At 42.7% G+C, this 16,883-nt stretch overlaps 1 pseudogene; it reads left to right on the top strand.

Annotated features, from left to right (window-relative positions):
* Window positions 1-16,883, top strand: part of LOC129500189 (zinc finger protein 420-like) — a 177,796-nt pseudogene continuing 160,913 nt past the window's right edge.

Here is a 16,883-nt window from a genome sequence, read left to right as displayed (position 1 = left end):
GAGACACGCCCCAGCCCAGGTCAGCCAAGTTCTCGCACTCTCCCGAAACCTATCTTACCCCGACCCTTTGCCGGAAGCGCTCCCCCCAAGGCCACGCCTCAGTGCCGCTCTTCTACCGGCGCGCACGCGCAGTTTTTACAGCCTCCCCTCCCCCAAGCGGCTAGAGCCTTTAGAAGATCGCCAAGGTTTCGACTGTTTTCGGTCTTTTCTGTTCTCCACGTGAGCGTCTCTGTCCTCAGGCCTGCACCCCTTGTTCTGGGTTCTCCACGCACGTTAGCGTCCCCTCACCTGCGCCTCCCACCGCGGTAAGTCCCGCGTCGCCGAGAGACACGGATCCCTGCGGGCGGCGCTGCGGCCCCGGAGGTCCGGCTGGTTTTGGTTCAGCTGGTGCAGAGGCCATCCCCGCCTGGGGTCTTCCGAGCCTCGGGCCCACGCAGTCCCCGGCGCCCCTGCCCCTCGCGCCGCGTGAGAACAGGGAGAGGGGCGCGTGCGCCTCGCCCCGCAGCCCGGCGGCTGGCCCTGGCCCTGGGATTGCGCAGACCCCCAGCCTCCTGAGGTCTCCGCGGGGCAGCCCCGCCTGTGGAGAGAGGACCGATGCCCGGGAAGGGCCCTCTCTTCGGGGCGGGCTCTCAGGAGGGACTTAGGTCCGGGAGGCGGCGGGGAGTCACGGAGCGGGTCCCCTCCCCCAGGCGAGGATTGGGGGGCCTCGTGGAAGCCGTGGCTGCGGGAGGGAGGCCAGGACTCCGTGGGGCCTGAACTCTCGATCCTGGATCGAGAGTTACAGGTAGAACCTCCTGATCCTGGAATTTTTTTAAAAGGTTACGAGCTGATAAAGACAAAGTGCCCCCTGCTTCATTTAGGCCGCGCTTTCAAAATTCAGTTACACGCAATTCTCCCTGAAGTCAGATGTTCTGAGGGAATTTGTGAAAAAAGCTTTCCTTCTGCACCTTAGTGAACCCAGCTGCAGCGTGGAGATGATGGACAAGAGCAGGGTTTCTGAACCCTGAAGTGACTGGCAGTTTTGTATGTGTGTCTGTGTGGCACTTTTCTGCAAGAGGGTAACAGTGGTACTTAGAAGCTAAAGATGGCCCCAGCCCAACAATGATAAAAACTGAGGAAAGAAGCAGGGCAAAGGCTCAGACAATAAATTTACAGAGTAAATCTGAAGTCAGATCTTGTCAGTTCCAGCGTTAAACTCTGCACAGGTGTCCCACTGCCATCATAAAAAAATCCATGCTCTTGGATATGTCACCAAAAAGCATAGGCAGCTTGGGATGAAATAGATAAATGGGCTTAATCGAAATTAAACATTTTGTACATCAGAAATTTATTGATGGGGAAAAGCAATTCTCCACGGAATGGGAGAAGATATTTGCCAATCACATATTTTATAAGGAACTATTATCCAGAATATATGAAGACCTACAATTCAGGAATTACTAAAACATACAACTCAATTTTAAAAACGGGCAAAAGGGGGATCCCTGGGTGGCTCAGCGGTTTAGCGCCGCCTGCCTTTGGCCCAGGGCATGATCCTGGAGTCCCAGTATCCAGTCCCACATCCGGCTCCTCCCGGCATGGAGCCTGCTTCTCCCTCCTCCTGTGTCTCTGCCTCTCTCTCTCTATCATGAATAAGTAAATAAATAAATAAATCATTTAAAAAATATAATAAAAATGGGAACATCTCATCTTTAAAAAAATAAAAATAAAAACGGGCAAAAGACTTGATTAGACACTTCTTCAAAGACGAGGCATACAGTAAGCCAATGAAAAAATGCTCAATATCAGTTATCATTTTGGAAAGCAAATATAAACCACATTGAGATACCCTTGATACTCTTCACACTCTTAGCAATGTCTATTAAAACAAAACCAAAATAAGTGTTGGAGAAGATCTGAAGGAATTGAATCCTTCAGGAATGTAATGGTGTAGCCCCTATGAAAAAGAGTGTAGTGATTTCCAAAACATTAAAGATAGATTACCCATTGATCCACCAATTCCACTTCTTTTTTTTTTTTTTTTTAAGATTTTATTTATTCATGAGAGACACAGAGAGAGAGGCAGAGACATAGGCAGAGGGAGAAGCAGGCTTCATGCACGGAGCCTGATGGGGGACTCGACCCCAGGACTCCAGGATCATGCCCTGGGCCTAAGGCAGGGTCTAAACCACTGAGCCACCCAGGGATCCCCCACCAATATCACTTCTGGGTGTGTACCAATGAAATAGAGAGCAGGGACCCCAATAGGTATTTTTACACATGTGTTCATTACAGCATTCATAATAGCCAAAATGATAAATACAACCCAAATGTGCATCAGTGGATGAATGGGTAAATGAAGGTGGTGTATACATCCAACAGAGAGCATTGCTCAGCCTTAAAAATTTAGGAAGGTAATTCTGAAATAGTCTACAACATGGATAAACTTTGGAAATATGCTAATTGCATAAAAAGCCAGATACAGAAGGCCAAATGTGTTTATCCACTTATATAAATTACCTAAAGTAGCCAAATTCATAGATATAGAAAAGTAGAGTGGTGGTTGCCAGTGGCTGGGGACAAGGAGGTATGGGCAGTTATTGTTTGATGGCTATAGAGTTTTGGGAAGATAAAATTTCAAGAGATAGGGGCGCCTGGGTGGCTCAATCAGTTAAGTGTCAGCCTTTAACTCAGGTCTTGATGCCAGGGTCCTGGGATCAAGCCCCACATGGGGCTCTCTGCTTAGCAGGGAGTCTGCTTCTCCTTTTCCTTCTGCTCCCCTTACCCACCACCTTGTCCTTGTGTGTGCACGTGCTCTTGCTCACTCTATCAAATAAAATCTTTTAAAAAATAAAAAAGTTCCAGAGATAGAGGTGGTGATGGTTGCATAAGAGTGTGAATGTCCTTAATACCACTGAACTATATAGTAAGTAAAATGTGTTAAAATGGTAAATTTTAAGAAATGTATATTTTACCCCTTTACCTCCCACTTCCCCATCCCTGCATATCCAGGCTCTTTACTGAGGCTGCTGAGCTCTGTGTCATCAGGACTCCTGCCAGCCTCATATTGAGAGCTTACCCTCTTAGAGCTACCTGTGCCTTAGTCACATTTGCCTTTCCTCTGTTACCAAACACCAAAACCTTTTCTGTCTCAGGTCTTTGTCCTTGTACTGGACTGAACTTTTCGTTCCTTGGCCATCATGACTGGCTCTTTACCCTTCAGTCTACATGGACATGAGTGCCTTGGTCTTGAGTGGGTGGATCCAAGAGTTGCACTGCAGCTTCCACTCCACAAGTGACTTCTGTAGGGTCTCTTGAGGGCAAGACTCATTATGCAACTGATAGTGGAATTATAGGAAAAATAGAGAAGATTTGGGGGTTACTTTTGGTATTTTAGGGGAACTGTCACTAGGTTGGAAGCCAAGGTTTTACATGCATTTGGGGGTATGTAAATGATAATTTGGGGTGCTTCCATAGAAGGTGCTAGATCTTGTTGGAATATGTATGTCATTAGAGACATTATTTTATTTAGTAGATTATGGAAGTGCCAGCATTTGGAGTGAGGTCATTGTAAATGAAAATATGGCATCAGGGGTCAGTGGGTCCTTGGACATCTTTATGTGTATTATTCCATCATAAATACTGGAGTTGTTGGGGTCCGGAATGTGCTGTGGGACTCCATAGCTGAATAGAGGGATCCTGATGGAGTCTTCAGGGAATACATTGGAGATCATGGGAGGTTTGTAAGAGTGTCTGAGTCCAGGAGGGAAAAAGGTGCCCAGGAGGCAGGTGGCAAGTAGGGCTTTCCGAAGGTGAATCTCTGGGCACAGCTGGGGAGAGGCTGTGAATATAAAGGCATATTATCCCAGGAATCAGAGCATTGACACCACTATAGTGATCTGCCGCTCAAAGGCTTATCCTTGGGATTGTGCTTGAGGAAAAGATGCAACTACTACTTCTTTTCTGCCAGGCCAGAGCTGGCTTCTCCATATTGGCCTCTCCCTGCCCTTCCCAACATGTGTGCACACGTGTACACAGACATGCAGAATCACAAGGTAGCTGGAGAGCAGAGGGACAGATGTTTTAAACTAAACATAGGACATGTTTCTCCAAGAAGGAAGAGGTCTCACTGCATCCTGGGAAGCATTTGGAAAGGATGGCAAACACTAAGGGTGGGGTGTTGGAGAAATACAGTAAAGACAATATTTCTGGCTACCCAGAGAAACCTCTCCACCAAAGTTGAAGACAAAACAGTTTTATTATTGAGTATTAAGCCAGAATATGATGCATATCACAGGGAATTGCCAACAAGATTTCAAAAGCAGAAAGAAATCTGTTTGTTTTTCTTTTCTTTCTTTCTTTCTTTCTTTCTTTCTTTCTTTCTTTCTTTTCTTTCTTTCTTTCTTCTCTTCCTTCCTTCTTTTTCTTTTTCTTTCTCTTTCTTTCTTTCTTTCTTTCTTTCTTTCTTTCTTTCTCTTTCTTTCTTTCTTTCTTTCTTTCTTCTTTCTCTTTTTCTTTCTTTTTTAAAGATTTTATTTATTCATGAGAGAGAGAGAGAGAGAGAGAGGCAGAGACACAGGCAGAGGGAGAAGCAGGCTCCATGCAGGGAGCCCGACATAGGACTCGATCCTGGGTCTCCAGGATCACGCCTTGGGCTGACGGTGGCGCTAAACCACTGAGCCACCTGGGCTGCCCTGGATCAATGAGATCTTTTTTTTTTTTTTAAAGGTTTTATTTATTTCATCCTTTATTTATTGCCAACCAGGTACATGTTATACCCATGTTTGCAAACTAAACAACTAGTCTCAAGAGGATTGATGGCATAGTTCATCCGGTATCATTGTGGTAATTGTGTGGTGATTTTGTGTTAGCAAATGGTCTTGATTCAAGGTAAAAGTAAAAATTCTGTTGGCTCTGTGACAGTGTTTTTATACCTTGGCACCAGATACCTGATTGAATTTGTCTTTTTACTTGTAATGGCAGATGGGCACAGTCTTCCTTGATATTTATGTTTCAAAGATAATAGCTCCTAGATCCTTGAGAAAAACATTCTTGGGCTGTAAAAGTGGCCAGAGGCTTATGGAGGAGAGAAAGAATTTATAATTGAAAATGTTCTTGTTTTTAGTAAATGCTCTATGAAAAGAGAGGGGAAGAAAGCCTCTTAACTATTTTTTTTGGTCAGAATGTTATCATTATAATTTATTTATTTGCCCTTACATGAGTTAAAGCTCCAGGATTGTAATGGAGGCTCGGGAACTGGAGAAAGAAGTTCTCCTCCCTGGGTGATTCGGTGCTCTGAAGTTTATAAAGACTGGCTGATGAAATGCCATTCTATTTAGAAAAAACGTTATTTTCCCCAAAGGCACATGCTCGCCATATCTACATGATTTCCCCTTCATCCTTCATCTTTTCGGGAATGGCAAAGAGGGTGCTTCCACAGGTGGGTGACCTAAGGGGAAAAGTTGGTCAGTCGGCGCCACTACTGTATCCCTCCTGCCAGTCTTTCAGCTTTCCCTCTACTGTGCTATTCACAGACACTTCCTACTCTACTCTCAGTTTGTACAGTCTTAGACCAAATAATTCAGGATCTGGGGCCGTGAATATTTCAGCCAAAATGTCATTGCAAAGTCAGAAATCTTAGATACAAAAAAAAAAAAAAAGAAATCTTAGATACCAGGATTGTCTCTCCATCAGTGAGTCTCAGCAGCCCAGAGACCTCTCCTCCCAGCCTTCAGGTGCCTTTACTGCTGAAGGGGGTATGCTCAGCCCAAGGTAGCTATGGCAACAGTTCAACTCCATGGGTTTTTTACATGTGCCCTTCTTACCCGCTGGGAATGAGGAGAGTGGTCTCAGTGAAGGACCTGTGGCTCTGTCCTTCTCTGGTCAGCTTCCCCTTCACTTGTGAGAAGACTGTGTTAAGGATAACCAGGACCTTTGCATACATCAGCCCAGAGCATGAAGGTTATGCTTGAAACCTTCAAACATTCATGCAGTACATGTGGGGTCTGGACTATATGCAGGCTTTTTCCTCTTCTAGGGTTATAAATGGTAAACATCCTGAATATACTCTCCTCCTCCTTATCTAGGTTATTTTAAAAGATGGTGACAGACAAATCTTTCACTTACTAACAGCCACACAATTTAAATGCCCCCCAAACAAAGGACTGATGTAACCATTCCCTAGATTTCCTTACTTTCGCCTTCACATCATCTCATCCAGCCCTGCCTACTTTGTTCTGTCTTCCATCACAGCTGGAAGAAAACATAAACCCAGGTTGACTGGTCTTTTTTTTTTTTTTTTAAAGATTTTATTTATTCATGAGAGAGAGAGAGAGGCAGAGACACAGGCAGAGGGAGAAGCAGGCTCCATGCACCGGGAGCCCGATGTGGGATTCGATCCAGGGTCTCCAGGATCGCACCCTGGGCCAAAGGCAGGCGCCAAACCGCTGCGCCACCCAGGGATCCCTCAGGTTGACTGGTCTTAACTCAATTTCTGGACTACCTCGTCTGGAATTTCCGTATTTGCCTACCATACCTTTTCCTCTAGAGCCCCTGAGAAAGCCAGCTCCTTCTTTCCCATCTTCATTTTCAGTCCAAGACCATCTGTCTGAGCACCTGGGAATGATGGGAAAGAGATCTTCCTGACTGGGCCCTCTGCCTGCCTCAATGTCTAGATCTTCTCCTTCACTATGAATAAGGAATGGACTATCCCTGCACCCAGCTGCTCCCCCACCCTGAGAGTGTGCACTACCTCCCACACCCTTCAGGTCCCAGGGTGAAATTTGCATCCTGACCACATGTGCTCCATTTTTACCTCTAGAGAATTATTTTTGTTATCATACACAGACTGTGGTATAGCCTAACCTTAACAAAGCCCTTTATTCACTACATTCTCTCATGTTTACAATGAAAAATTTCTTTTATGGATGTCTCCTCCTTTATTTTTTTATTATTATTATTTTTTTGAATTTTATTTATTTATGATAGTCACAGAGAGAGAGAGAGAGAGAGGCAGAGACACAGGCAGAGGGAGAAGCAGGCTCCATGCACCGGGAGCCCGATGTGGGACTCGATCCTGGGTCTCCAGGATCGTGCCCTGGGCCAAAGGCAGGCGCCAAACCGCTGCGCCACCCAGGGATCCCATGTCTTCTCCTTTAATAAGATCCTTTTTTTTTTTTTTGCTCACAGTCCGAGCAAAATATGCAAAAATCGTCATTTTATTCTCTCCTCAGTGTTGCCTGCAGTGTATACTTGACCCTTATCCAATCAGGCTTTCCCATCTACTGTTCCACTCTCCTTGTCAGGGGCAGTGATGTCCTGTTCTCTAGAAATATTGGTTAATTCACTGTCCTCAACTGTCTGATGAGCAACATGTTGAATAGTGATTACTCCTTCTTCCTTAAAAGACGTTTTTTTCATGGCTTTAGGACATCCCACTATTGACAAATCTGTCATCCGTATGCCTGTTTCAATTTTCTTCTCTCTACCTTGTTCACTTCTCAGTTTGCTCTGCTGATTTTTTTCTCAGCTCCCTGCTCTCTGATTGGAGGAAAGCTAGTTTTGGGCCTCTTCTCCATCTATACCTGTTGACTTTCCATGGTACCACATCTCAGGGCTTTGAACACCCTGAGGTCTCCTAGGTCCACACTCCATTTCACACCTCCACCCTGAATGCCAGATTGTGTTTTCCAGGTGTCTCCTTGTCACCTGTGCTCGCACATCTAACAGGCATCTCCACCTTACAGTGTCCAAACATGACCTCCTGAACTCCCACAATTTTATTCCCTGCAGTCCTCCACCTCCCAGTTAAGAGCAGTGCCATCTTCCTGGGGTGATCATCTTGGCATATTTTTGAAGTACACAGCATGTTTTCAAAATATTACAGCAAAATACATTGTGTGTTTTCACTTAAGATAGGTAAAAAAAATTTTAGATATTAACTTAAGATGGGTGAGAGACTACATGGCTTCCAAAATTCACTTGGGAAAGGGGAGAACAGTTTCTGAAGACCATGGCCACCCATTCCTGATCTACTTCTCTGTCCTGATCCCCTGCTTGTCTCCTCCCTCACTGGGATTAAGGCCCAAGTTGTTTTTGCTGTTGCTGGGACCAGGGTCAGCCCTGCCTCAGGGCTTTTCCAAGGGTGGTCCCTCTGCCTAGAATTCTCTGACTCTTCAAATGCATGTGGTGAACTTCCTTCCCCAGGTCTTTGTTGTAATATCACTTCCTTATGGGGACAGGTTTCTGTTTCATCCTTGAACTTGTTTCAGGTATTCTCCATTAGGAAACTCTCTGTCAACAGACTTTTAGTGTTGTATGCATTACTTTAACAATGGTGCTGTGGGTTCCATCCTAAATAAAGCCTGACCCTTTGGTTCTGGTGCAAGCTCTGCCATTTATTACCTGTTCAACCAGAGGCACATCCTTAGAGTGTGTGTGACAGAGTTGGGTCCAACGTAAGATGGGAACAAATACTAATTTAATTGGATGCTATGTCTTTATACAAGTTAACACTTGTAAAGCATTAGAGTAACGCTTACCATATGGGGAGTGTTCAAAACTTCTGATCTGTTCTGATATCATCAGTTTCCCATTTTTCCAATTTTCACCTTTCGTTGATGCTACCTACTGTGCACTTCGTCATCCTGAAGACACTATTCATGCTCTAGCTCATGTAGACGTTGGCTGTCATTTAATGTGTACAACATACTATGTAGAACTCATATATAGTCTACCACTGGGCAACATCTTTTCATTGTGTATATTTTTTTCCTTTCCTTCAAATAATAATGTCATCTCTATATTTGAATGTATTGAGGAGATAATATAAATCTTCTATTCTTCCTGGGCCCACTATTGTCTCTTAGAGGCCCGTTTAGTAATTTGGTGACTAGAAAATCATTCTCTTGACCGGTGATACTAACTTCCAATGCTAGTGTGATGTTGGTTTGTTGACCTATCTTCCATGAATATATCAGTGGAAGGTGAGCAAACATCCTTAAATCTCAGGCATCTTTAATTTTTCTTTGTCCTAATGTAGAAGATCATGTTTTTTCTTTTGTACCATTATTTTTCCTGATGTATTTTAATTTCATGAAATTCTACTTGTATTCTCTTAAAAGTAGAAAAATACATTTTCTTAGATATTCTTTGCTTGTCAGTACATTATTTACAAAAGTATATTCATCTTCTGACTATCAACTTCCTTTTCTCTTATTTCACGTTTTGTTTCTTGGCTTTTTAAAAAATCTTTTTGCTTACTCATATATTGCATTGAGGTTCCAAGCTTTGCATTCTTTCTGTGAGTTTTATAACTCTGGAAGAGCATCATTTGAGGTGATAATTGTAAATGAAAATATCCTCATGGTATACCAGAGAAAGTCCTTGTGTCTAGAATCTGGAATAGCACTAATATTTCTTCCAGAGACTCATGTGGTGACCTCAGGCAAACTGCTTAACTTCTGTTGTTCTCCTTCCCTTTTTTTGGGATTACTTCTGACCAATATTGTTTACTATTGAATTCTTTATGGTACTCAAAGCCCAGACTGACTAGTTCATCTGTCAGGGCTGAAAATAGCCCATCTCTACAAGGTTGCCACGGCATTCCACTCTGGTTTTGTACTTAAAACACTACCTAAAGTGACCGTGAAAAGTACCTTTCTTTTCCATTCAGTCATCATATTACACCCTCTACTTCACTTCTCCATTTCATTAGGTATATATAGAGTTCATTATTTCCCTTTTGTTTTAGTCATTTTATTAAATTTAGGAATATTGACATATATTAGTTTCTGGTGTACAAAATAATGATTCAGTATTTGTATAAATTGTGAAACAATCACCACAGTAAACCTAGTTAACATCCGTTAACAAACATTGTTACAAGAATTTTTTTTCTTGGGACTCCTGGGTGGCTCAGCGGTTGAGCGTCTGCCTTTGGCTCAGGAGGTGATCCCGCAGTCCCTGGGATCAAGTCCCATATCGGGCTCCCTGCACGGAGCCTGCTCTCCGCTCTGCCTATGTCTCTGCCTCTCTCTTGGGGTCTTTCATGAATAAATAAATAAAATCTTTTAAAAAAATTCTTTTTCTTGGATGAGAACTTTAAAGATCTATTTTCAGCAATTTTCACGTATGCAGTATTGTATGTATATAATTTATCTTGCACAATATTGTAAAATCTCAATGGTTTAGCGGATGGAAATTCTCTGATGGAAAAGTCTAACAAATCCAAATATGGGATGTATGACTTGAAATGATCTTTTGTAGATGTATCTGAGCACTCATTTCTAACTGACGCTTCGATCTCTTTCCTTCTCTCATTTTTGTGAAATAAGTACTTTCCTGCTGGCCTCTTGGTGAAATGTGCTTTCATTTCAGGAACTGTTTATATTAGGGATGTGGCCATAGATTTCTCTGAGGAGGAGTGGGAGTGCTTGGACTTTGCTCAGAGGGTCTTGTACAGGGATGTGATATTGGAGAGGTAGAGGAACCTGGTCTCCCTGGGTGAAGATTAGTTTCCCTACAGAGGTTGGGAACTGCTTGAGTTATCTTTGTGTTTCTGTTGAGAGTTTCTTGGGAGCCTCTGCCCTACTTGATTGAGATTAAAGCCCTGTTGATTCAGAAATGAAATGCTGCAGCATCTGAATTTCAGCCGCATCTGAATTTCAATCCCCACCCTTTTATCAGATGATCTGCTCACTACTTGCAGGTTAGTGGTGGTGCTAGAGGTTGAGGAGGAACAAGACCTCATGTCAAAACTTTAAAATATCAGATTGCCTGGTTTTACTCCTGTAATTTTGATTCAGTAGCTCTGGGAAGAGAGCTGGATATCTGTATGTGTCAAACATTTTTAAGCATTTGGAAGAAAAGTGTCAGCGAACAAATCTGTGAAGTGCTATTCTAGACCCATCTGTAATGAATGTCCTTGGTCTCAGCTGACAAAGGGCTGGGAATACCCCAGGACATCATCTACCGGTTTCCATGTCAGCAGGAATCTCTTTCTGAGCTGAATATGAACTCCACTGTGGAGCACGGGAGAGCTCTGGAACCTCAAGAGTGGGGTGAAACCAGCAGCAAAACCCAGGTGCGTGGGAAGGCATCAAAGATGTGAACACGAGTAAGGGTCAGATGGCAGAGAGGAAGTGACTTCCTGAAATGCCATTTGGGATATTCTCCCCAGATGGGATAGGTGGTTGGAAAAGAAGATGATTTTTCATGGACTCTCAAAGGAACCTGTTCTATCCCTCCCTTACTCTCTTCTTTGTATGTATGTTTCCTGCCCTCCTTGGTGGGTACTGCAGCTCTCATCCACAACAAGGGCAAAGTCTTTCTTCATCCTGACCAGATATGCTGGTCTCTGCCCCCTGGGGCCCTTTACTGGTTCAGCCTTGGGGAGCACATGGAGTGCTCTTTTTTTATTTTATTTTATTTTATTTTATTTTATTTTATTTTATTATTATTATTATTTTTTTTTTAGTGCTCTTTGTGAGGGCCATTCTTCCTCCTTTGGCCTCTCCTTCTCTGGTCAGTCACACATATCTGATCTGATGCCACCCCTCACCCTGACTGTGGGCCTTCTCCAGCTTGCATTCAGTTTCATGTGCTGAGTGACCTATCATGATAGAAACATTGGCTGCTCTTTTGCGTCTAGGGCTCGAGGCAGGTGCATGTGCTTTCTCAAGCCCTCTGCCTGTGCTGTGCCTCCACCATATCCTCATGTCCACTTTCACCCCTCAGTGGCATGTGTACTAGGAATAGAGTCGTTCTTCTGAGATTGCTACTCAGCAGTGCTGTATAGACAATGGGTGAGGAAAACCTTTGTTTGATTCCCAGTCCTTCAAGGGGAGTATATCTCAGGCTTCAGGCCCTCAGCCTGAAGACTACAGGCAGACCCCAGGTCCTGTTTGAATATCCCACAGAGTTGAACCCCTTTATTTTAGTTTACTGTTTTTTCTTTGTCTCCCTTTTGCAGTTCCTCTTTAGTCTGTGAGTGTGGGAAAGTCTTGGCTCTTCTGATTTCCTGGTTTCATAAGTTTGGATGGTTTTGCTTCTGAAATTTTCTTGGTTCTGAACTATAGTTCCTCAGTATCTGAAAATTTATTCTCATATTTTCTGCTGTGATAACCCAGCCTTTAGGTGCTGGACAGCTTGTGGTGAAGTTTCTCCCATGAGGAGTTTTACTGGATCAAAGAGCATTCTGGATGGAGAATACTTCTATTTAGATGTCACAGCATCATCCTGCTAAGTAGAGACATGGTCCCTGAAGTACCTGAGTAGAGTGGTTAGCATATTCCAGATGTTGCTACTGATTATAGTCTGAGAGCCTGGCTTATGGCTCCAGTTCTGGTTTTTGGAGTGTCACAGAAGTGTCTCTCAAGGGCATTGTGGCAATGTTGATGGAGTACATTAAGCATTATTCTCCTTGATTTGGTGTGAACAAGTACAGGAATTTATTCTAGGTAGAAAATTCCCTGCCTTCATAACCCCATCTATGCTGACCAACTATTATTCATGCAACAGTATTCATTCTGTGTGTGTGTTGCTGCTCTTTCTTCAACAAATAAGATGTTGATTTACTATGTTGAGGAATTATGAGTTCATGTTGTGTACCTTATTGAACTCTACCCCATTTCTGTAGTTGAAAATGCTATTACTTTGATCTGCAGGTTTCCATGTATTACAAATGAACCTATTATTTATGTATTTAATCATTGATTATGTACTTTTGATGACATTCATCAGAGTTCTTTGTTTTATACCTGTAATTTGTGGGACTGTTTGATCAGGGAATGAATGTTGTTTCTTTTTTTTTTTTAATTTTTATTTATTTATGATAGTCACATAGAATGAGAGAGAGAGAGGCAGAGACACAGGCAGAGGGAGAAGCAGGCTCCATGCACCGGGAGCCCGACGTGGGATTCGATCCCGGGTCTCCAGGATCGCGCCCTGGGCCAAAGGCAGGCACCAAACCGCTGCGCCACCCAGGGATCCCCAATGTTGTTTCATATATTTCACAACACTTCCTTCTTGAGTGTCAAGGGTTATAGCAGAGCAGGTGTTTTCCCAAAACCTATATAATCTCTAGAATTTTGGGAAAATATAATCATATTTATCCTTCCTTCATCTGTTTTGCTTGAGTTAATACCTGCTTATTAACAAATACCTTTCCCATTTGGATGAATTTGGATTTTTAAAATTGGGAATATTGGATATTGCAAACAGGTACGACCTGGCTGTGGCAAAACCAAAGGCAAGTCTGGGTAACAAAAAGAAGAAAAAGGAGTTGAGAAGGCTGTTGTAAAAGTTGTTTGGAGTAAACTGGAAGTTGGAAGTATGGTGGCTTTTCATTTTCTGAGCTGTTGCATGTGAAGCATAAAGGAAGTATCTCTTTCTCTGGCTGGAGTAGTATCCATATACGAGGTAAGATCTATGTAAGGTCAAGTTTTCCTCTTCCTGTTGTGTCTACAGTTGACTAGGAATAGTAGAGCATGAGAGCTCTACTTGTGGAAACCTTCAGAGTTCATTTTAGTGAGATTTCCTGTTACTACTGTCCATGTCACCATTTGACCGACATCTCAGCATTTTCCCTATCCTTAACTCCTGGCAACAAACACTCTTCTCTTTATTCTTATGACTTTAACTTTTTTTTAGATTTCACATATATGGGAGATATATATGTGTATATATTCATTTATTTATGTGTGTATATATGTTTCATACAGTGTGTATATATATATGTATATTCTGCATATGGCTTATCTCATAAAATAAAATGTCCTTCAAGTTGTAGGGGCCGAGTGCAGGCTCTCCCAAATTGGGCTATTTTTGCATGAAGATTATTTTGAGTTAAAAAGCAATCAAAACCCAGCAGATTCAAGAGAGCCTTTATTTTTTTTTCTTTTTAAAGATTTTTAAAATTTATTTATTCATGAGACACACACACACACACACACACACACAGAGGCAGAGACACAGGCAGAGGGAGAAACAGGCTCCATGCAGGAAGCCTGATGTGGGACTCGATTCCAGGACTCCAGGATCATGCCCTAAGCCAAAGACACACTCAACCGCTGAGCCACCCAGGTGTCCAAGAAGAGCCTTTAAATAAATAATAAATAGCAAAACTGCCCCAGGAAGAGTTGTCACCATAGATAATTACATTAGGGTATAATCTAGGTATTGTGGACAGGGAAGAACCCAAGCCCTGTTTGATCAAAGTCCTCTATGTCCCGCTGTTCTAAGTGGCTGGCAAACATTTATTTACCAAACGTGAATCCTTTTTTTTTTTTTTTAAGGTTTTATTTATTTATTCATGAGAGAGACACACAGAGAGAGGCAGAGACACAGGCAGAGGGAGAAGCAGGCTCCATGCAGGGAGTCTGACATGGGACTCGATCCCAGGTCTCCAGGATCACACCCTGGGTGGAAGGTGGCACTAAACCGCTGAGCCACCCGGGCTGCCCACGTGTATTCTTTTTCATCTTCCTGTGAATTGCATTTCTTCCTTTGAAGTCCCAGACCTTTACCTTTTTCTTTTTAGTTCCGAATGACATATTTGCATCATTTTGCCTGTCATTGGAATTTTCATGTCCGTGAAAATTTCCCATACATATGTCCTTGTATTTTATTTTCTCCTGTTAATCTGTCTCATGTCAATTTGATTCTTAGACAAGCTAGAAGAACCTTGAAAGGGACAGGGATTTTTGTTGCCAAAGTTCATCCTGCTGCTGCAAATGGAAGAATTTCCTTAGATAGGTTGATATCTTCAAAAAAACTTTCTATCTCTATTTCTATCTTTCTATCTGTATGTAACATTTTAAAAAATGCATTTGAGGGATCCTTGGGTGGCGCAGCGGTTTATCGCCTGCCTTTGGCCCAGGGTGCGATCCTGGAGACCCAGGATCGAATCCCACGTCGGGCTCCTGGTGCATGGAGCCTGCTTCTCCCTCTGCCTGTCTCTGCCTCTCTCTCTCTCTCTCTCTGTGTGTGACTATCATAAATAAATAAAAATTAAAAAAAAATGCATTTGAGTGGAAGCAGAATAATTGACTCCAAAATACATTATTGTGCATATGGATTGGTTTGACCAGAAGGCAGTTAGGACATAGCAGGATCAGAAAAAATTTCCCTCTTTCTTTCTTTCTTTCTTTCTTTCTTTCTTTCTTTCTTTCTTTCTTTCTTTCTTTCTTATTTATTATTTATTTAGTTAAAGATTTTATTTATTTATTCATGAGAGACACACACAGAGAGAGGCAGAGACACAGGCAGAGGGAGAAGCAGGCTCTACGCAGGGAGTCCGACGTGGGACTCGATCCCAGGTCTCCAGGATCAGGACCTGGGCCGAAGGCGGCGCTAAACCGCTGAGCCACCCGGGCTGCCCTCCCTTAATTATTTAAAAGAAATTAGATGGGGAACTGTAAAGGTTAAGATGAAGTCACTCATGTGAAGTAACCAGTCATGTCAATTAGTGATGTAAGTAGTGGAGGACATTGTAGCTAAGACCTGATATCACTCATACCAATACAGATTGGCAGTACTTGGGACTGATAGTCCTGGCAATATTGAGTGCTGATAACCACTGGAATGAGAAGAGGCCTGCAAAGATCCAAGACTGAGGAAATCCTTCAGTAAGGAAGGAAGTTATGTAGCAAACTGCAAACAGTTTTGAAGCAAACCCTTCCATGTCTGATTGCATTTGAGAGGCAACCTCCACCAAAGGTTCTGCCTGATTGATCTCTGAATGCAATAGAGATCTTCCACTGCTGGAAGACTGTAAGCACTATGTGCCAAGGGCTGACCCAAAACTGACCTGAGTCCCCATCTCATATGCATGCTCAAGAGACTGACTTCACCTTTGGTTTGTTAACTTTGTATCATGTTTCTTCTGTGACTTTATTGTTTGCTTTGTGTGAGGTGTATAAAGCCAAATTCAGTGCTTAGTGAAATGTTAACTGAGTTTGGAATTCTCAACCTGCTTTACAATTACGTTAATCTTGCTTGATAGTTGAATAAAACGGACGTAGAAAGACACAATTCATGTATGTGTCTTTATAGTGTGTTTGAAACAGGAATCTGTATAGGAACAAGAGCTGATACCAGAGATAACTTTTTTAAAAAAGATTTTTTATTTCTTCATGAGAGACACACAGAGAGTGCCAGAGACATAGGCAGAGAGAAGGTAGAGACTCCCTGTGGGGAGCTTCATGTGGGACTTGATCCCAGGACCCCTGGATCACAACCTGAGCCAAAGGCAGTTGCTCAACCACTGAGCCACTTAGGTGCCCCCTAGATAACTTTATATATCAGAAAGAGTTACCTGCCTAGCATGACAAAATAAGTTTACCACGGGCTCTTGTCATTTTCCTCATTACAGACTTCTCCCTTTTTGAAGTTCTAAATCCCTACCCCTTTATCTGGAGGTCAGAATGGTATATAAATGTAAGTTGCGTGTCTTTGAGCCTAATGTGTTTGGGGTTCCTTTAAGACATTTAATTTGTTTTTCTCCTGTCAATCTTTTTTAGCCAAGAACCCAGAAGGGCAGTGGGAAAATTATTTTTCCTCCCTGCACTAAATTATTACCAAAAAATGAAAGAAAGAAAACAATGAGAATTTCCTCTGAAGTACCACTCCATGCTTGCTTTCTGTATTCCTCCCATCTACCTTTGTTTAGATCCTATTTTATACAATCAGTGTTAGAGAAAAAGAAGGAACAGAAAGGCTGAGCCCAGCATCTACATCCTCAGGGAAATATGAGACACCTAGTACCAACTCCTACTAAAGTATTAGGATGATTAATTCACATACATGTGCCTGAGGTTTCCAGCATATTGCATGATACCCTATGTGCCTGCACAGAGTAAATGCTCAATAAACACTGCATTAATGATGGATCTATATTATTTTCC

This window comes from Nyctereutes procyonoides, unplaced genomic scaffold (genome assembly GCF_905146905.1).
Source record: "Nyctereutes procyonoides isolate TBG_1078 unplaced genomic scaffold, NYPRO_anot_genome, whole genome shotgun sequence".
Classification (NCBI taxonomy): domain Eukaryota; kingdom Metazoa; phylum Chordata; class Mammalia; order Carnivora; family Canidae; genus Nyctereutes; species Nyctereutes procyonoides.
This window is presented reverse-complemented; position numbering and strand designations above follow the sequence as displayed.